Source organism: Papio anubis, chromosome 3, assembly GCF_008728515.1.
Source record: "Papio anubis isolate 15944 chromosome 3, Panubis1.0, whole genome shotgun sequence".
Lineage (NCBI taxonomy): Eukaryota > Metazoa > Chordata > Mammalia > Primates > Cercopithecidae > Papio > Papio anubis.
Window position 1 is genome coordinate 39,713,128 of NC_044978.1, and position 21,821 is coordinate 39,734,948.

Consider the following 21,821-nt stretch of genomic DNA (forward strand, 5'->3'; position numbering starts at 1 on the left):
TTGCCCCAAATGTGTTAGCACCTTAACTATTTTTATAGTGGTACATAGGCTACCAAGAAAACATAATGAAGGCAAGGGGAGAATGCAGATATCTGTTAAAGGCATGATAATGAAAGGATTAAAAAATCCAAGGGCAGTTTTATGACCACATGTTGATGGTTTTCTGAATGAAGGCTCTAATCCAGGACATGAGAACTTGTGATCTTAAAGCAGAATTGGTACTTTAAATTCATCTATTTCTCAAAGCATGTCCTAATATATACATGTGAATAGCAGAAGAAACTCATGTTATTCAGACATCTTTAGCAACAATTTCTTAAAAGACCATGTAATGCTATTTTACAATATTGTGTTTCTCAGTGTCTGTAAATATGTCTCGGTTTCTTGCATCTCCTACATGTTCTGTTCTGTGTGTGAATATGTCTGTCCTGTCCTTTATCTTCTTCATCTTTTTCTCTCTTTTCATATCACTGATTTTTTTTTTTTCCCCCCTGGACTTGCCATTTGTTGCTATTACAAAATACCACAGACTGGATGGATTAAACAACAAAAATTTATTTTCTTACTGTTCTGGAGGCTGGAAGTCCAAGATAAAGTTGCTGGCAGCATTGGTTTCTACTGAGACCCCTTTCCTTGGCTTGCAGACTGCTACCTTCTCATTGTGTCCTCACATTGTCTTTCTTCTTTTTGTTTGAGATGGAGTCTCGCTCTGTTGCTCAGGCTGGAGTGCAATGGTGTGATCTCAGCTCACTGCAACCTCTACCTGCTGGGTTTAAGTGATTCTTGTGCCTCAGCCTTCTGAGTAGCTGGGATTACAGATGCTTGCCACTGTGCCTGGATAATTTTTGTATTTTTAGTAGAGATGAGGTTTCACCATATTAGTTAGGCTGGTCTCAAACTCCTGACCTTAGGTGATCCTCCCACTTTACCCTCCCAAAGTGCTGGCATTACAAGTGTCAGCCACTGTGCCTGGCCACGTTGTCTTTCTTCTGTACTAATGCATCCCTGGTGTCATATTGGATTAGGACGCTACCCTGATGATGTCATTTAATCTTAATTACCTCCTTAAAGGCCTTATTTCCAAATTAAGATACAGTGGTGGTTTGAACTTCTACATATGAATTTCAAAGGGACACAATTTAGTCCATAACATCATTAGACAACTGAAATATATTTTACAAAATTATTTTATCTACCTGTTGAATAGTTCTTAATCTGTCATTTTAAATAACACATGTTGAATTTTTATTTTTTCTGTAAACCAAAGCTTTTAAGTTATTAATATATAATATTTAGCATATGTTGCTAAATTCCTTGTGAGTCAAATTTACTAAAACTAATTTTATTTTATTTTTAATGTTTTTATTAAGTTTGTTTTTATAGATTTAGCAATAGTGCAGTTAGTTGTTTTACATGGATAGTTATATTGTGCTGAAGTCTGGGCTTTCAGTGTAACTGTCACCTCAATAATGTACATTGTCCACAATAGATAGCATTTCATCCCTCACCCCTCTCCCATCCTCCCACCTATCAGCATCTGCAGTGTCTATTGGATGACCATCGCTATCCATAGTTTAGCTCCCATTTACAAGTGAGAACATGTGGTTTTTGACTTTCTGCTTCTGAGTCATTTCGCTTAGGATAATGGCCTCCAATTCCATCCACATTGCTTCAAAATACATGATTTCATTCTTTTATATGACTGAGTAGTATTCCACGGTGTGTGTGTGTATGTGTATGTGTGTGTGTGTGTGTGTGTGTGTGTGTGTATATATATATTTCCCATATTTTTAATCCAATCATCTATTGATGGACATTTATGTTTATTTCATGACTTTGTTACTGTAAACAGTGCTGCCATAAACATAATGAATGTGTGTATCTCTTTTGATGCAATGATTTCTTTTTGTTTGGGTAGATACCCAGTAGTTGGATTGCTGAACTGAAGGGTAGTTCTATTTTTAGTTTTGAGAAATCTTCGGACTGTTTCCCATAGAGGGGGTACTAACTTATATTTCCACTAATTGTATAAGTGTTCCCTTTTCTCTGCATCCTCACCAACATCTATTGTTTTTGACATTTCAGTAGCCACTCTGATGTGTAAGATGGTGTTTCATTGTGGTTTTAATTTGCATTTCTTTGGTGATTAGTGATGTGGAGCATTTTTTCACGTTTGTTGGCTGCTTGTGTGTCTTCTTTTGAAAAATGTCCACTTATGTCCTTTGCCCACTTTTTAATGGAATTATTTGTTTTTTTCTTGTTGTTTGCATTTCTAATAAATTCTGGATATTAACCTTGTGTCAGATGCATATTTGCAAGTATTTTCTCCCATTTGGTAAGTTGTCTGTTTATTCTTTTAATTATTTCTTATCTTGTGCAGGAGCTTTTCAGTTTAATGAGATCTCATTTGTCCATTTTTGTTTTCATTGCATTTCCTTTTGAGGGCTTATCTGTAAATTCTTTGCCTAGGCCAATGTCCAGAAGAGTTTTTCCTAGGTTTTCTTCTAGGACTTTTGTGGTTTCAGGTCTTATGTTTAAGTCTTTAATCCATCTTGAGTTAGTTTTTATATACAGTGAGATATAGGAGTCCAGTTTTATTCTTCTGCATATGGCTTTCCAATTTTACCAGCACCATTTCTTGAATAGGGTGTCCTTTCCCTAATGTATTTTTAATTGACTTTGTCAAAGATCATTTGGTTGTAATAATGTAACTTTATTTCTGGGTTATTTATTCTTCCGTTGATGTGTGTGTCTATTTTTTAACCAATATCATGATGTTTTGATTATTATAGTCTTATATAATTTCAAGTCAGGTAATGTGATACCTCTAGCTTTATCATTTTAGCTTAGGATTACTTTGTCTATTCAGGCTCTTTTTTGCTTCCATATAAATTTTAGGATTATTCTAATCCTGTGAAGAATGACATTGGTAATTTGTCAGGAATTGTATTAAATCTATACATTGCCTTGGGCAGTATGATCATTTAAATTATTTTTATCCTTCCAATTCATGAGACTGGGATGCTTTTCCATTTGTTTGTGCCATCTATGATTTCTTTCATCAGTATTTTTTAGTTTTCCTTCTTGAGGTCTTTTGCTCCCTAGCTTAAATGTATTCCTTGGTGGTTTTTTTTTCTGTAGCTATTATAAATGGGATTGAGTTATTGATTTGGTTTCTCACTTGATCATTATTGGTATATTGAAATGCTGCTAATATTTTGTACATTGATTTTGTATCCTGAAACTTTACTGAATGCATTTATCTGTTCTAATAGTTTTTTTTGATGGAGACTTTAGGTGTTTATAAACTGAAAATTTGGGATGTACTGGAGTGGACACCAGGTGGTCAATAAAGTGACGTTTTGTGCCTGTCCAGTTAGAGATAATAAAGGTTTATATCTTACCCTTGTGTACCAACTACATGGGTGGGGCTATGTCTGAATAAATATGAGAGAATGATATTCAAACACTCAAATTTGTTGTTTGCTGCTCACTTCATTTTCAATTTTCATCACTGGAAGTTTAAATGGAAATTTTAGTAAGGATTCCCCTTTTGTTTATTTTTTAAAATACCAACACTTATAACAGGAATCAAACACCAAGTTCTTTTTTTGTTTGTTTGTTTGTTTTCAGTTTACTTTAAGTTCCAAGATATTGGCTGGGTACGGTGGCTCATACCTGTAATCCCAGCACTTTGGGAGGCTGAGGCAGGTGGATCATCTGAGGTCAGGAGTTCAAGACCAGCCTGACCAACCTGAAGAAACCCCATCTCTACTAAAAATACAAAATTAGCCAGGCGTGGTGGCGCATTCCTGTAATCCCAGCTACTTGGGAGACTGAGGCAGGAGAATCGCTTGAACCCAGAAGGTGGAGGTTGTGGTGCTGAGACAGCACCATTGCACTCCAGCCTGGGCAACAAAAGTGAAACTCCATCTCAAAAAACAAAAAAGTTCCAGGATACATGTGCAGAACGTGTAGGTTTCTTACATAGGTATACATGTGCCATGGTGGTTTGCTGCACCTATCAACCTGGCACCTAGGTTTGGGTTTGTTACATAGGTATATGTGTGCCATGGTGGTTTGCTGCACCTGTCCACCCACCACATAGGTTTTAAGCCTTGAATGCATTAGCTATTTATCCTTATGCTCTCCCTCCCCTCCCCACACCCCACTGCCACCCAACATGCCCAGTGTGTGCTGTTCCCCTCCCTGTGTCCGTGTAAACACCAAGTTATAAGTAGTCTTTTCTCATTTTAAATAATGAAAATAATTTAAAATTATTGTTTATAAATTTATATTTTGTAAAATATACATAACATAAATTTTACCATTTTAACCATGTTTAAGTTTATAGTTCGTTGACATTCATCATAATCACATTGTGTGTAACTGTCATCACTATCCATCTCCAGAGCTTTTTTATCTTCCCGTACTGAAACTCTACATAGTAAACACTAATTGTCTGTATGTCCCTCCCTTGATTCCCTGGAAATCACCATTCTACTTTCTGTTTTCATTAATTTGACTACTCTAGGTGTCTCATAAACAGAATCACAGAATATTTGTTCTTTTGTGGCTGGCTTATCTCAGCATGTTTTCAAGGTTCATACGCATTGCATCATGTGTCAGAATTTCTTTCTTAGGCCAAATAATATTCCATTGCATGTATATACTACATTTTGTTTATCCATTCTCCCATCAGTGGCCACTTGGTTTGCTTCCACCTTTTGGATATTTTGAATAATGTTGCTACGAACATGGGTGTACAGATATTGTTTGAGTTCTACTTTTACTTCTTCTGGGTGTATACCCAGAAGTGTAATTGCTAGAATATATTGTATTTCCCTGTTTAATTTTTTGAGGAATAGCCATATCATTTTCCACAGCAGCGGTACCATTTTACCTTCCCACTAGCAATGCACAAGGGTTCCAGTTTCTCCCCATTTTCTTATATTTTCTGGTGCTTCACATACTAATGGATATGAAGTTGTAAGTCATCTTGATGTGAAATTGTTTAATCAATTCAGAAGACAAAACATAACTGGGAAAACTCAAAACAGAGAAGCCTGCATTGTTAAAGGAGGAGTGGAGACAGGGACATAGGAAATTTAGTCTTTGATTTCATTGGAAGAGAGATAAATATAACATACTCTACTTGGAAGAACTCTTTACAGCTTAGTTACTCTTATCAAAATTTTAATTTGCTATAATAAAGTCATTGTAGATATGCTTTCTTTAGGCTAGAAGAACACTATCCTTTTTAAACCTGAAGTGCTTTTTAAATGTATTTTGTATCCTCATATGTTTTTAGTTCTAATTAAAAAATTCAATAGTGCTATATGTCTTTATGCTTTAATGTTTCACTTCTGCAACCACATGTTTATTGTAGTGTAATTATATTAGAATTTCCAGTTACTTTAATCAGTGGCAGATGGGCCCCTAAACTTTTTAATGTAAAATTTTAAAAACTGCATCCTGAAGAAACAGTTTCTCATATTATTTTTATGGTCTCTGAAGTACTAAGATATTTTTAACCTTATTAATTATCCTGAAAGATAATATTTATCTAAGGTGAGTGAGACTTGTGAATATAATTTCTCATGTAACATAAAATGTAATATTATATTGCAATCAGATAGGAAAGATCATCATCTCCAACTTTTTGTGGCAATGTCTCGTCATAACTCTTCTTTAAAAGGTTTGCTAACTTTATGATAATGTATGAAGCAATCATGGAACATATAATGTAGAGGATTGTAGTCATAGTTGGAAAAAACAACATCTAACCTTGGTATTTATCAAACTTCTGAGATGCGGCAATCAATGCACTTATCTATAGTGTTCTTAAAATAGGAGGATAGAAACAAATATTGGCAGAAATTTATATAAGTAATTTCTAGTTAGTATTTAGAAATACAGAAGAGAGTGAAATAACTGTAATCAATTAACTGTCATTATGGCAGGACTCTCCTCAGCAAGTGGCTAACGTACTATGTTGCAGTGGTCCAAGAGTCAGGAAGGTATCCCTGAGAGGAGCTCTGCCAGTTGTGGATGCCCTAGAACAAGTTTATCCAGCCCGAAGCCCGTGGGCCACATGTGGCCCAGGATGGCTTTAAATGAGGCCCAATACAAATTCGGAAACTTTCTTAAAACACTATCAGATTTTTTGGTGATTTTTCTTTTTAGCTTGTTAGCTATCGTTAGTGTTAGTGTATTTTATGTGTGGCCCCAGACAATTCTTCTTCCAGTGTTGCCCAGGGAAGCCAAAAGACTGGACACCCATGCCACAGAATTAGGAAGAGCTGACAAGCAAGGGAATGTCTGTGCTGCATGAGTACATGCACTTTGCAATGGTGATAGGGCCCAGGGATAGCAGGAAAATTGTTCCAGCCCCAGAAAGGACGGTTGTGGTTGTCCAAGGTGGAAAGACAGGATTCATCTCAGAGATTGAAAGAAATTCAGGCTGGCAAAAGCACAATATGCTAGAGGAAAGGTGGCAAGAAATGAAGCTAAAAAGATAAGCAAGGACCTATAATCATCAAGTGCCATGTAGACCTCTTTGATGAGCTTATGCCCTAAGACAGGAGGAAGCCATTCAATCACTTTATGGCTTCTTAACTCTCAATGAAAAGAATTTGACTAACCTTGTTGCTTGAAGTACAGGATTACAAACAAATAGAATTCAGTCTCATAATAGGCTGCATTAAAATTGTTTACAGAGAACACATTATGGACTTCTGGACTTTAGACTTTTCACCTGCATCCTTAACACTCCCACTAAGGGGTACACATCCTACATGAGAGAGGAGAATAAAAAAGTTGCTGGTCATATTTTTTAAAAAACATACTTATAGGTTTAGGTCATGAAAAAATCAAAAGCAGGTCATTCATTTTGTAGAAACATATTGTTTAAAAGTGAAAACAGGAATTTCAGGTATAGCTTAAGTTCTTCACATCAGGTTAATTTTGACCATAGAATGGATTGATGAGATTTTAATGTATGAAATTTTTCATTTTTCTCTGGAGAAATTTCTTGAATCATTTTGTTACAAAAGAATATCGTAAGAATCTAAGGAGATTTTCTTCTTCTGACTTGGAAATTTCAACATGTTTTTAAAATTCTTTACCAAATTGTACTGTCAGATAACTGTGGGCATGCACTTGAACAATTTTATTACATAATAAAAAATAGTAAATTAAATTTTATTATGTAAAACATACTTGCTCATTTTCTTCTCCCTCATCACATTTTCTTCTCTTTGCCCTTTTTCTTTCTTTGCCCTTCTTCTCCTTTCCTCAAAAACATTTGAGGAGGTATTGTAATTATTTTCATACTCATGATTTTCTCCCCTAATGGGTTACATTTGATAAAAGGTGGTTATCTCATTTGATTTCCTGACATTTCTATGAATTAGCACAAATCATCAGAACTACTGATTTTAAAAATTATTTTTATTCATATGATTTCCTAATTTTGGGGGGTCATTTTGTTTAGAAATAAAATTACTTTTGGGAAATTCTGTACTGGTTGGAATTAACTCAGGTCCTGAGTTAACAGTTAAGTGACTATGATGTTTTTTGACATTTTGAATAGCATTCCAGTAGTTAGTTCTGTGTTTTGTGTTTGTTTTCTTCCTACTATAAGGAGTAGTGATGCCCAAGGTTGTACATTATCTTTAAACTTCCCAATTTTAATTTTGAAACTCATATTTCTTTTCCTATGAAATATTAAAGTATGAACCTCTGACAAAATGACATAGATATTTACTTAGAAAAAAACCATATATTAGTTTACATAGTTACAGTTAAAACCCACATTTGTGTTTTTAAAAAAAATTTTATAGTACAATTTAGAGCAGGGAAATTGTTCCTGCTTTGCTACTTTTAGTACAAGTCATTTCATGTCTTTGTGATCCATCTTGCTCCTTTGAAAATGAACATACATATGTATGTATGTATTAATAACTCACCTTGTTTCACAAAGGTTGTAAACCTGTATCTAAAAGTGTCACAAAAATGACCTCAGAAATATGTAAATGAGAAAATGGGTGGAAAAATAAAATGAAGCTAAGGCTATATTGGACATACATAAAGTAATTTCATTTGGTAGAGATGGCCATGAATGTGCTTTGGAGCTTTGCAATCATAATTGCCAAAGAAGTAGTATGGTTTGGCTCTGGGTCCTCACCCACATCTCATCTCAAATTATAATCCCCATATGTCAGGGGATTATACCTCCTGGTGAGAGGTAATCGAGTCGTGGGAATGGATGTCCCCCTTGATAGTGAGTTTGCACAAGATCTGGTTGTTTGAAAGTGTGTGGCACTTCCTCCTTTGCTCTCTTTCTCTCTCCTTCCACCATGTAAGATGTGCCCTGCTTACCTTTACCTTCCACCATGATTGTAAGTTTCTTGAGGTCTCCCCAGCCGTGTAGCATTGTTAGTCAATTAAGCCTCTTTTCTTTACAAATAATAAAAAATTATTGTTAAGCATTGTAAATACATAATAGTACATTTTCATGGGGTACATATGACATTTTGATACAACATGTCATTATCAAATCTCAAGCATTTATTATTTCCTAACATAAAGTTAGGAACATTCCAATTTCACTTTTTAACTTATTTTGAAATATACAATAAATCATAGTTAACCATAGTTGCCCTACTGTTCTACCAAACACTAGATCTTATTCTGTCTGTCTAACTATATTTTTGTACCCATTAACCATCTCTTCTTTATCTCACCTTCCCCTTTACTCTTCCCAGGCTCTGGTAACCATCGTTTTACTCCCTCTCTCCGTGAGATAAAATTATTTTTTAGCTCCCATATATGAGTGAGAACGTGCTATATTTATTTTTTTGTGCCTGGCTTATTTCATTTTATATAATGTCCTCCAGTTCCATTCATGTTATTGCAAGTGACAGGATTTCATCCTTTTTTATGCCTGAATAATATTCTATTGTGTATATGCACCATACTTTCTTTATTCATTCATCTGTCGATGGACTTTTAGGTTCATACCGTATCTTGGATTTGTGAATAGTGGTGCAACCAACATAAGTGCAGCTATCTCTTTGACATACTGATTTCCTTTCCTTTGGATATATACCCAGCAGTGGTGTTGCTGAATCATGTAGTAGTTCTATTTTTAGTTTTTTGAGGACACTCCATACTGTTTTTAATAGTGGCTATAGTAATTTACATTTTCCATTTCTCCAAATTCTCACCAGCATCCATTATTCTATTTTTTTTAAAAAATAAAAGCCATTTTAACTGGGTTGAGATGATGTTTTACTGTGGTTTTGATTTGTATTTCTCTAATGATAATGATGTTGACCATTTTTTCTTATATTTGTTCATTTTTATGTCTTCTTCTGAGAAATGACTTTTCAGATATTTTGCCTATTTTAAAATCAGATTATTTGTCTTTTCCTATTGAGTTGTCTGAACATTTTATATATTTTGGTTACTAATCCCTTGTTAGGTGGTAGTTTGCAAATATTTTCCCCCATTTGTTGGCTGTCTCTACTTTGTTGATTTCTTTGCTGTGAAGCAGCTTTTTAACTTAATGTGATCCCATTTGTTAATTTCTGCTTTGGCTTTCTGTGCTTTTTAGGTTTTACTCAAGAAATCTTTGCCAAGACCTACATCCTAAACTGTTTACCCAATGTTTTCTTCTAGTATTTTCATAGTTTCAAGTCTTATATTTAAGCCTTTAATTCATTTTTGTTTGAGCTTTGTATAAGGCGAGATATAGGGGTCTAGTTTCATTCTTATGCCTATGGATGTTCAGTTTTCCCAGCACCATTTATTGAAGACTGTTATTTTTCCAGGCCATGCTCCTGGCACCTTTGTTGAAAATGAGTTTACTGTAAAAGCATGAATTTAATTCTTGTTTCTCTGTTCTGTTCCATTGGTCTATTTGTCTGTTTTTATGCCACTATCATGCTGTTTTCATATCTATAGCTTTGTAGTATAATTTGAAGTCAGATAATGTAATGCCTCCAGCTTTATAGTTTTTACTAGGATTGCTTTGACTATTCAGGGTCTTTTGCAGTTCCATATACATTTTAGGATTTTTTTTTTTTATTTCTGTAAAGAATGCCATTGGTATTTTGATATGTTTTACACTGAATTTGTAGATTGCTTTGGGTAGTATAGACATTTTAACAAAATTTGTTCTTCCGATTCATGAACATTGGAATATCCTTCCATTTTTTTGTCCTCTTCAATTTCTTTCATCAATGTTTTATAATTTTCCTTGTAGAGATATTTTACTTCTTTGGTTAAGTGTATTCCTAGGTGTTTTTATTTGTGGCTATTATAAATAGAATTACTTTGTTGGTTTCTTTTTCAGATTGCTTGCAGTTGGCATATAAACATGCTACTGATTTGTGTAAGTTGATTTTATATTCTTCAACTTTGCTGAATTTGTTTTCAGTTCTAATTTTTTTGGTGGAGTATTTATGTTTTTATAAATAGATGATCATATAATCTGCAAACTAGGATAATTTGGCTTTTTCCTTTTCAATTTTGATGCCCTTTATTTTTCTTGTTAAATACTCTGTCTAAAACTTGCAGTACTATGCTGAATAAAAGTGGTGAAAGTGGACATCCTTGTCTTGTCCCAGATATTAGAGGAAAGGCTTTCAGTTTTTCTCCATTTAATATGATATTGGTTGTGGGTTCGTCTTCTATGGCTTTTGTTATGTTGAGGTATGTTCTCCCTATACTGAGTTTGTTGAGAGGTTTTATCATAAAGGGATGCTGAATTTTGTCAAACTGTTTCTCAGCATCTATTGAAACAATTGTGATTTTTGTCCTTCATTCTGTTGGTATGATGTATTACATTTATCGATCTGGTGTTTTTCCATCTTTGCATCCCTGGGATAAATCCCATTTAATCATGATGAATGATCTTTTTATTGTATCGTTGAATTTTGTTGCTAGTATTTTTGGAGGATTTTTGTATCTATGGTCAAGATATTGGCCTGTAGTTTTCTTTGGTTTTGTTTTGGCTTTGTCTGGTTTTGTATCAGCATAATACTGGCCTTGCAGAATGAGTTTGGAAGTATACCTCCTCAATTTTTTTTAAAAAAATTTTTGAGTATGATTGGTATTAGCTGTTTTTTAAATGTTTGGTAGAATTCAACAGTGAAGTTGTCAGGTCCTGGACTTTTCTTTGATGGGAGATTTTAAAATTATTGCTTCTATCTCAATACTAGTTGTTGGTCTATTCAGGTTTTTTATTTCTTCATGGTTCAATCTTTGTAGGTTGTATGTGTCTAGGAGTTTATTCATTTTTTATAGGCTTTCCCATTGATTAGCATATAGTTGCTAATTATAGTCTCTAATGATCCTTTGAATTTCTGTGGTATCAATTTAATATCTTTGTTTTCATCTCTCATTTTATTTATTTGGGTCTTCTTTTTTTCCAGTCTGGTTAAACTTTTGTTCATTTCGTTGTCCTTTTAAAATATCAACTTTTGGTTTTTGATCCTTCATGGTGGTGTTTTCATTTCATTTATGTCCGCTCTGATCTTTAAATTTTTTCTTGTATTAATTTTGGTTTTGGTTTGTTCTTGCTTCTCTTGTTCTTTAAGAGGCATCATTAGGTTATTTGACTGTTTTCTGCTTTTTTGATGTGGGCATTTATTGCAATAAATTTCATTCAGTGCTGCTTTTGCTGTATCCCATAGGTTTCGGTATGTCGTGTTTTCATTTTCATTTGTTTCAAGAAAGTTTTCAGTTTGTTCCTCAATTTTTTAATTGACCCACTGATCATTTGGGATCATATTAAGTTCCTTATGTTTCTACTATTTTCAAAGTTCTTCTTGTTATTGATTTCTATGTTATTCCATTGTAGTTAGAAAAGGTACTTCATATGATTTCAATGTTTTTAAACTTGAGATTTGTTTTGTGGTATAACATATAGTTTATCCTTGACAATATTCCATATATCAAGGAGAAGAATGTGTATTTTGCTGCTGTTGAATAAAATATTCCATAAATGTCTATTCAGATCATTTGGTCTAAAATGAAGATTAAGTCTAATGTTTCTTCATTGATTTTCTGTCTAGATTATCTGCCTAATGCTGAAAGTAGAGTGTTCATGTTCCCTGCTGTTATATTGGAGTCCATATTTGTCTTTAGTTCTAATAAAATTTGCTTTATATTTCTGAGTGCTCCAGTGTTGGATGAATATAATTTGGAAATTGTTACATCCTCTTGCTCTATTGTCTCCTCTACCATTATATAATAACCTTCTTTGTTCCTTTGTATACTTTTTGTCTTGAAATCTCTTTTATCTGATAAGTATAGCCATTCCTACTCTTTTTTTTGTTTTCCACTGGCATAGAGTATTTTTTTTTTCCATTCCTTTATTTTGAGTCTATGTGTGTCTGTAGGTGAAGTGAATTTCCTGTAGGCACCATATTGTTGTCTCTTGCTTTTTAAATCCATTCAGCCACTCTATGTATTTTGATTGGAAAATTTAGTTCATTTACATTCAATGTTATTATTCATAGGTAAGGACTTACTACTGCCATTTTGTTATTTGTCTCCTTTTTCCCTCCCTCCCTTCCTTCCTTCCATCCATCTTCCTTTGTGTAAAAGTGATTTTCTTTGGTAGTATGTTTTAATTTCTTTTCTTAAAATGTTATATATCTGAAATAGGTTTTTGTTTTATGGCTATCATAAGGTTTACAATTAACATCTTACAATGAATTATTTTAAACTGATGACAACTTAACTCTTATTACAAAGAAAACAAAGAGAAAACTAAAATACTCTATATTTTAACCTCATGCTTCCTATTTTGTGACTTTTTATTATCTCTATATCTTTTATATTATTTATCTCTTAACAAGTTGCAGTTATTATTTCTGTTATATTTATCTTTTAGTTTTTCTACTAAAGATATGAGTGGTTTACACATCACAATTACATTGTTAGAGTATTCTGTGTTTTTGTACTTTTAGCAGTGAGTTTTATACCTTCAAGATGATTTCTTATTGCTCACTAACATCTTTTTTTTTCTCAGATTGAACAAATTCCCTTTAGTATTTCTTGTAATGGTGTCAATGAAATCTCTCACCTTTTGTTTGTTTGGGAAAGTATTTATTTGTATTTGAAGGATAATTTTACAGGATATAACATGCTAGTTGTTTTTTTTCTTCAGCAATTTGAAAATGTTGTCCTACTCCCTCCTGGCCTCAGGAGCCTGTGGTCAGACTTGTCAGAGTTCCTTTATATGTGATTTCATTTTTTTTTCTTTTGCTGATTTAGGATCATTTCTTTATCCTTGATCTGTAAGACTTTGATTATTATATGCCTTGTGGTGGTCTTATTTGGGTTGAATCTGCTTAGTATTCTTTGAACTTCTTGTACATGGATAGTAATGTCTTTCTCTAGATTTGGAAAGTTCTCTGTTATTATTTCTTTGAGTAAACTTTCTACCCTGATGTCTCTGTGTTTATATCTTCTTTAAGGCCAATAACTCTTAGATTTGCTCCTTTGAGGCTATTTGCTAGATGTTGTATGTGTGTTTCGTTGTATTTTTTATTTTTTCTCTTTTATGTACTTTGAAATAGCTTGTCTTTGAGTTCATTAATTATTTGTTCTGCTTGAGCAAATCTTCAGGTGAGAGACTCTAGTGCATTCTTCAGCTTGTCAATTGAATTTTTCAGCTCTAGAATTTCTGCTTGATTTAAAAAATTATTTTAATTTCTTTGTTAAATTTATTTGATAGAATTCTGAATTCCTTCTATGTGTTATCTAGAAGTTCATCGAGCTTCCTCAAGACAGCTAGTTTGAATTCCCTATCTAGAAGCTCACATATCTTCATCACTCCAGGAATGATCATTAGTGCCTATTTTGTCAGTTTGGTGTGGTCATGTTTTCTTGGATGTTCTTGATGCTTGTGGATGTTCACTGATGTCTGTGCATTGACAAATTAGGTATTTATTTCAGTCTTTGTGGTTTGGGCTTGTTTGTATTCATAGTTCTTGAGAGGGCCTTCTAGTAGTTTAAGGGGACTGAGTGTTGTGACCTAAGGCTGTGGTCACTGCAGCTGTTTCAGCACTATGGTACACCAGTGTTCCTGGTAAACCCAGGAATATTGCAACTCTTGGGTTACCAGGCAAAGTCTCTCATTGTATTTCCTCTGTTTCCTCCAAACAGAAGGAGTCTCTCTCTGTACTGGGCTACCTGGAGCTGGGGGAGGGGTGATGCTGGTACTCCTATGGCCATCACAAATGGCACTGTGCAGGTTCCCAGATGAAGCCTCGCAAACCAGCACAGAACTGGGTTTCACCCAAGACCCACAGCAAGTACTGCCTTGCTTCCTCTTTTGTTTATTCAAGGCTTAATGCCATTTTAGTCAGAAGGTGGTGAATCTTGCCAAGACTGGGTCGGTCCTATCAGAGCTGTGGATTTCCTTCTGGCTGAGGGTAGGTTTAGAAACACCATCCAGGAGCAAAGGCCTGGAATCAGGGGTTTCAAGGAATTTCTCTGGTACTTTATTTCACTGTGGCTGAGCTGGTATTCAAGTTGCAAGACAAAGTTCTCTGTACTCTTTCACTGCCTTCCCCCAGCAGAAATCTCTCTCTGAGCTTCACTGCCTGGAGTTGGGGGAGGGGTTATATAGGCATTGCATTCCCTTGGCTACTACAGCTGGTGTCATACTGGGTCACATACACCCCAAGTTCACTGCTCCAAGACCAGTGTAGCACCAGAATAAAAGCCCACATTTTAATAGTAATGTTTTCTTGCAGCAATATTATCTGGGCCTAAAGTGTATTTTTACAACCATCATTTACTTTATTTTACTTAACGTTTCTTTTTAGATAATAACCCTACTATTTTCCTAGCTTAGGAATGCATATATACACATACTTATTGGGAGTATGCATATATACATGCTTAGTATGCATATATACACATACTTATTGGGAGAATGTACTACATGCATAATGTATTTAGCAGTAAATAGATCAAGATGTATATTCAACTATTCTCATAGAGTTTTGAAAGAAAGCACTCTTGGCAAGTGCAAGATGTGAGTTGTAATGTTACTTAGATATACCAACATGCCACCTCCTAAACCACATTACAATCCCACCCACATAAATGATTTTCAAATGTGAGGTTTAGGTAAATAAGTAGTATAATTTTAAATGTGTATTTTTTTTTTTTTTTTTTTTGAGATGGAGTCTCGCTCTGTCGCCCAGGCTAGAGTGCAGTGGCTGGATCTCAGCTCACTGCAAGCTCTGCCTCCCGGGTTTGCGCCATTCTCCTGCCTCAGGAAGACGGGGTTTCACCGTGTTAGCCAGGATGGTCTCGATCTCCTGACCTCGTGATCCGCCCGTCTCGGCCTCCCAAAGTGCTGGGATTACAGGCTTGAGCCACCGCGCCCGGCCCTTTAAATGTGTATTTTTTAATGAATTTAATATTATAGAGAAAACTCTTAATACTATATTTTCAGTTTCCTTTATTATAAAAGGCCATTGACTTTTTGCTTTTGGAGGCCATTTCATGATCTTTCTTTACTGTAGAAGCCAAAATATTCAACCCAATTCTCAATCATAATTGACCTTTTGCTCTGAGATATCCTTATGTGGGAAAGATATTTGGGGAGCACTAGGCCCATACACATTAGTAATACTGTTAACAATAGTTTTAGTTATACAGTTGTGTCAACATAGGCATTCTTTGGTGAGATAAATGGATATGTGATTGTAAAATCACACAAGTGAATACCTGGATGGGAGAATGAAAAGTTGAATGTAGAGAGCATTTGAGCAGATAGTAGATTAAGAAAATGAACAGACTGTGCCTGCCCTGGGGAATCCCTCCTCCCACCCCCCACCCCCCCTGCATCACCTCCTGGGAAGCTAGGTATGCTTGTTCTCTAGTAAAGGGAACATTAACTAAATTTCTTAAAAAGTAATGAAAGAGAACAAACTGTAAAAAGGCAGCCAAATAAGGCAAACATCTGTTACTGAACATGTCTCACTTGACTTCCTTTTAATGTTCTTAGGAATAAATTTATGAACTAGGGAAGGTTTAGCATTAATTAGCTTGTTTTCATCAAACAAAATGCACCAGACATGGATGTTGAATATGAATAAAAATTTCAATAGTAATAATAAGAGGACTTAGAAAGTGCTAGTAGTCAGGGTTATGGCCACAGGCTTTGGATATTGTGGCTGTTAATATTGTGCTGGTTTAAATTTGCAGTACTTTTTTTTTAAATGATCAGGTAAAATGTTTTAAAAGTTGTGTATCCATTAAACAATAGATGGATCTTTAGTTTTACACCTTTAGGCTGATGAGCTGTTAGAATGATCTGGAATAACAAATATAGAGCTACATAAAGGCAAAGTTGTATAACACATGCAGCAGCAGTGGTAATAGTTGTAGCTTATATTAGTTGTATAGATCCATAATCCTTTATTTGAAACTCTTGGGCCTACACATATGTAAGAATTCTGAAAATTTTAAATTTTAGAAAGGTAAGAAGATAAGTGGATTCACAATCAAACCAGTAATTACACCTGCTAATATTTGTTGCATATGCATATTCTCATTAGGTGGTAGACAGAGGCCATTATATAGGCCTTGTGTTGGTCAGTTTAGATCAGGTTTTGCCACCCAAAATCAGGTGTTAAGTTTTGCCCTTATGTATGTTACGAAAAATTTGTTGGTTTTCAGAGCTTTTTATATTTCAGAGTCTTAGAATTGTAGACTTGTAGCAGTAGTACTAATAGTAATAGTAGTCGTGGTAGTAGTTGGTGAAGGAGACCAGGAAAGATAAGGAGATGAGAACGCACATGTCACAAGTGTGCATATATACACATAGTTCAAAAGCAGTGAAAAACACAGCTATAATATTAAGAAGAGGAAAAAGGGTAAAAAATACTGAATTTAGGATGTTGTCTACATTTTGCTGTAATTTTTTTTCTATATTGACAACAAAGACTCATACAGTCCTTAATTTCTTTGTTCTGAAATTGACTTTTTTTTTTTTTAATTTTTTAAGCATTCCTCTTCTCTGAAATCAGTGGCCATTCTCATTTTGTCAGGGAGTTTTCTTGTTGATTTCTCTTCTTCTATTTTCTAACACCCTCTAACACTCATTGGAAGACAACTTTTTCAACCACAGGCAAGGCATGTTGCATTGGCTAGATGGAAGGATTGAGTCTATCATAGGAACACAAACCCAAAACTCCAACACTTATGGGATCCTAGTAATGAAAAATAGGTCACAAATGGTAAGACCTGGTTGGTAGTAATTAAGAGGCTACACCAAGTTGTTGTGTTAGGAAATATCAAACAATTGATGCCATATTAATGATGAAAGATTTTTTTTTTTTTTTTTTTTGGAGACGGAGTCTCGCTTTGTCGCCCAGGCTGGAGTGCAGTGGCCGGATCTCAGCTCACTGCAAGCTCCGCCTCCCGGGTCTACGCCATTCTCCTGCCTCAGCCTCCCGAGTAGCTGGGACTACAGGCGCCCGCCACCTCGCCCAGCTAGTTTTTTGTATTTTTTAGTAGAGACGGGGTTTCACTGTGTTAGCCAGGATGGTCTCGATCTCCTGACCTCGTGATCTGCCGGTCTCGGCCTCCCAAAGTGCTGGAATTACAGGCTTGAGCCACTGCGCCCGGCCCAATGATGAAAGATTATTTTAAGATGCTTGAGTCCTCAGTGATTGTTTCCTAATCTGATTCCAGTTTTACTCTTGAACCTAACATGTAAGATAACTTTTAACCTTTGCCTTTTAAAATTTGTCTTTTATCATGTGTTAAGATTTTTAAAAATTATGCTTTCAATGCATATATTTTGAAGAAAACTCAGATAAGCAAAATAAGGAGAAAATCAACCATAATTAGTATAACGATGCTTAATAGCCACTATTTTTTCAAAATTAATCTTTCTGTATAGATTAATATATTTCTTACCATGAAATCAATGACAGTGATATCCTATTTATGGAAATAAATTGTTTTTTGGTTATTTGGCAATTGAACAGTGCTTTGGCAAAATGTAATACACTGTATTTGTAGTAAAGTTTTTGTAGATTTAATATTTTTACAATAAATTCCTTGCAGTGGAATTTTTGGTACCTCTCCTATTCTCACCTTTTTGCTTTGTCTTTTGTTATATACTGTTAAATTGCCCTCTAAATAGTGTTGGTTTTGAATTTTTTGGATTTTTTATTGATTCTTCTATTCCAAAACAAGAGTGCATAAAAAAAGACAAACTGATAACCAACAAAAAATAGATAATCATATATGAAAAGGGCTTAGCATAGTATTAGTGGGTTATAGTAAGGACTTACTATATTATAGCTATTATTAACTTTATTAAATTATTTAAAAAAATATTATATTCTTTCATGAAGAATTTATGATACCTTATAAAAACCTATACAACATGAAATGTTACATAAGTAAAGACATCAGGTGTTATGGAAAAGAAAATGGAGAATAAGAAATTAAGATTTAGGTAAGTATACAGATTCAGTATTTGGTATATTAGATGTTTGTAATAAGAAGGCCATAAATTTGGCTGTGGACATTTTAGCAATTAATAAAAGAGGATATAATTTTTGGTCACTTGATTCAGAGTGTTTCCATAAAATAAATGCAAACAAACCAGAAATATGCCCATGTAGATGATAATGAAGAGGGTACTATGAAATCAATGTAATGAATAGTTATCTCACCATATGCATGGGGGATTGGTTCCAGTATTCGAGGTTCTGAACTGATATTCAGCAGATACCAAATTCCAGTAATGTTCAAATTCCTTATATAAAGTGGCATAGTATTTTTTGTATAACTTATACACACCCTCCCCTATACTTTACATCATCTCTAGCTTACTTACAATACATAGTATGATGTAAATACCATGTAAATAGTTGTTATACTCTATTGTTTTTTTCCTTGTATATTTTGATTGATGTATTCTAATTTCTTATTGTTTTGTAAAAAGCATATATATATATTTTTTTTTCCTTTTTTTTTTTTTTTTTTTTGGTCACCCAGGCTGGAGTGCAGTGGCGCAATCTCCGCTCACAGCAAGCTCTGCCTCCCAGGTTCACGCCATTCTCCCGCCTCAGCCTCCCAAGTAGCTAGGACTACAGGCACCCACCACCATGCCTGGCTAATTTTGTTTTTGTATTTTTAGTAGACGGAGTTTCACCGTGTTAGCCAGGATGGTCTCGATCTCCTGACCTCGTGATCTACCTGTCTCAGCCTCCCAAAGTGCTGAGATTACAGGCGTGAGCCACCACGTCTGGCCATAAAAAAACGTATTTCTAATCCACTGTTGGTTGAATCTGCAGATGCAGAACCAGCAGATATGAAGCGTTGACTGTACTATACTAAGACATATACTTTCATAAAATGTAGTAGTATACTAAATATTGACCCTTATTTTATTTATAAGCCTGAAGTGCAATTTGGTGAAAGCACTTTTTCAGGGGTGGGAGGGCTTGGAGGTGTTGGTTGTTGTGGAGGTGGTGTGGAAACAATATTATCCTAGAACAGTTGGCCATCCTTATCCATAGGTTCTGCATCTATGGATTCAACCAACTGCAGATCAAATATATATATATTTTAAATTGCATCTGTACTGAACATGTACAGCCTTTTCATCTTGCCATTTCTGCCTAAACAGTAGCACAACTATTTTGTTTAATTGTGTCATTGTTTGTTTAAGTTTACCTACATGCTGTCTTAGTTTCAATTAGAGATAGATTTGAAAGTATCTTGAGGAGTGGAGGAATATATTTTTGGCCCTGTCTACTCTATGTGTTGTCCATGGGTCAGTAGCATTGTTATCACCTAGGAATTTGTTAGAAATGTAGAATCTTAGGCCTCAGCCCGATCTATTGAATCAGAAGATCTGTAGTGATTTATAAGTACTTTAAAGTTCGAGAAACACTGTTTTAAAAGATTCTCCATAAATTATTAATATTAAGTGAGCTTTTTATAAGTAGTGACAATGTGTATTAGGTAATTTTTTTTCTATTTTTTTTAATTTTTTATTATTATTATACTTTAAGTTCTAGGGTACATGTGCATAACGTGCAGGTTTGTTACATATGTATACTTGTGCCATGTTGCTGTGCTGCACCCATCAACTCGTCAGCACCCAACTACTCATCATTTACATCAGCTATAACTCCCAATACCTGAAGTGCAGAAATTCTGTGAATTTAGTCATGGTGTGGGGTAGGAATTCATTTCTCTGTGAAAGTTGAGGAATGAGATAATACCCAATCAAATATATTAGAAATATATTCTCAAATAATGAAATAGGACCACAGTTGATGTCAAAATTTTCCTGAAAAAAATTTCCAGATATTTGGATAATAGAGCTTTCACCCAAATGGATTAATCTGGACAGTTTCAACAAGCTGATATATTTATGTAAGCTTATCCTGAGTCTCTAGGAATCAGATCTGTGGTGATTTATAACCACATTAAAGTTTGAGAATCACTGTTTTAGATAATTCTCCATCAACGTCCTCCAAACAAGGAGTGATAGTTGAGTTGTAGTTGGGAGGCTAGGGCAGCCTTTGACCCCAATGCATTTGATTGGCAGCTGTAAGTCCCACTAAGATTAATTCCCAGAGACTCACTAGAAAATCACTGGATCTTTTCTTAATAAATAAACAATGTAGAAGACAAAATTGCTGACTGCTAAGTAATTAAAAATCTAATGCGAACTCCATTATTGTATTTTTTCACTGTATTCTATTTCATAGATTAAAAACTTCCTGCCTATAACCCCAATTTAACTTTCTGAACTAGTATATGGAATTTGAATCCTATCCATCTCTTACTTGTGGAATCAAGGTAAGGATACTAAATTTTTCAGTTTCCTCAGGAAAAGTGGGAATAAAACATCTGCTTTGCAGAGTCTTTGTGAAGATTAAAGATAATACACATAAAGCACAAAGCAGGCTCTAATTGTTAGATATAACGATTTATTAGTTCTGTGGTGCAGCTCCAGACCTGCCACATAGAATATAAATCTCATAATAATAGCAAAACTCATCATTGAGAATGGATTTACATTCAAATTAGTCCTGAATAAATACACAAATAAAAAGGATTGAATTCAATTTTTAAAAATACTGTCCAATTTATAGCTGAATTGTTTAGTAATAAATTAACTACTCAGGAGCCTCCCTTAAAATCCAAAGCTGGGAATCATGTTCAAAACCAAATAATCAACATGTGTAGTTTTAAGCATCAACTTCAACATCAATATGAACACAAATATATTAAAATGCCCCAAATTATAAAATGGAAATTCATTTCTTCAATCTGACCTTTTAGATATAAAGTTTTAATTCCAGTTAATAAAAAATTAGTAACAAGTATTACATACTCTTACACTTTAAAACTTCAGAATAAAGTAATGAACACCTGGCAGCAACTGTTTGTTGCTTGGCATTCTTCAATCTTAGAGTTTCCAAAACATACACAAACCACAGGAGAAATTTGAATCCATATAACCTTCTAGGAAGTTGTAATATATCTGCCAAACTTAAAATCTTTTTATCACAGGGTGATATGCTCAATTAAAGCTCAAGGAATATTTCCACAATTTTATTAAACATTTTCTATTGTTTTATATGTCAGTCATTTAAAAGAGCATATATATGTATACATGCATGTGTGTGAAGGAATAATACTCAAAAAGTCCCACAAAGCTTAAGGATTAGAACATTGTGTGTCTTTTTCCTTCTCTTCATATCCTGAGGAAACATCTCCTTAATTTTATGTTAATGATTCTCTTA

General features: G+C 34.4%; 1 protein-coding gene across 3 annotated transcripts in view; it reads left to right on the forward strand.

Annotated features, from left to right (window-relative positions):
• The window catches only part of IQCM (IQ motif containing M), a 478,893-nt gene that overhangs the window by 199,338 nt on the left and 257,734 nt on the right, over positions 1-21,821 (forward strand). The gene's annotated exons all lie outside the window — the stretch shown is intronic.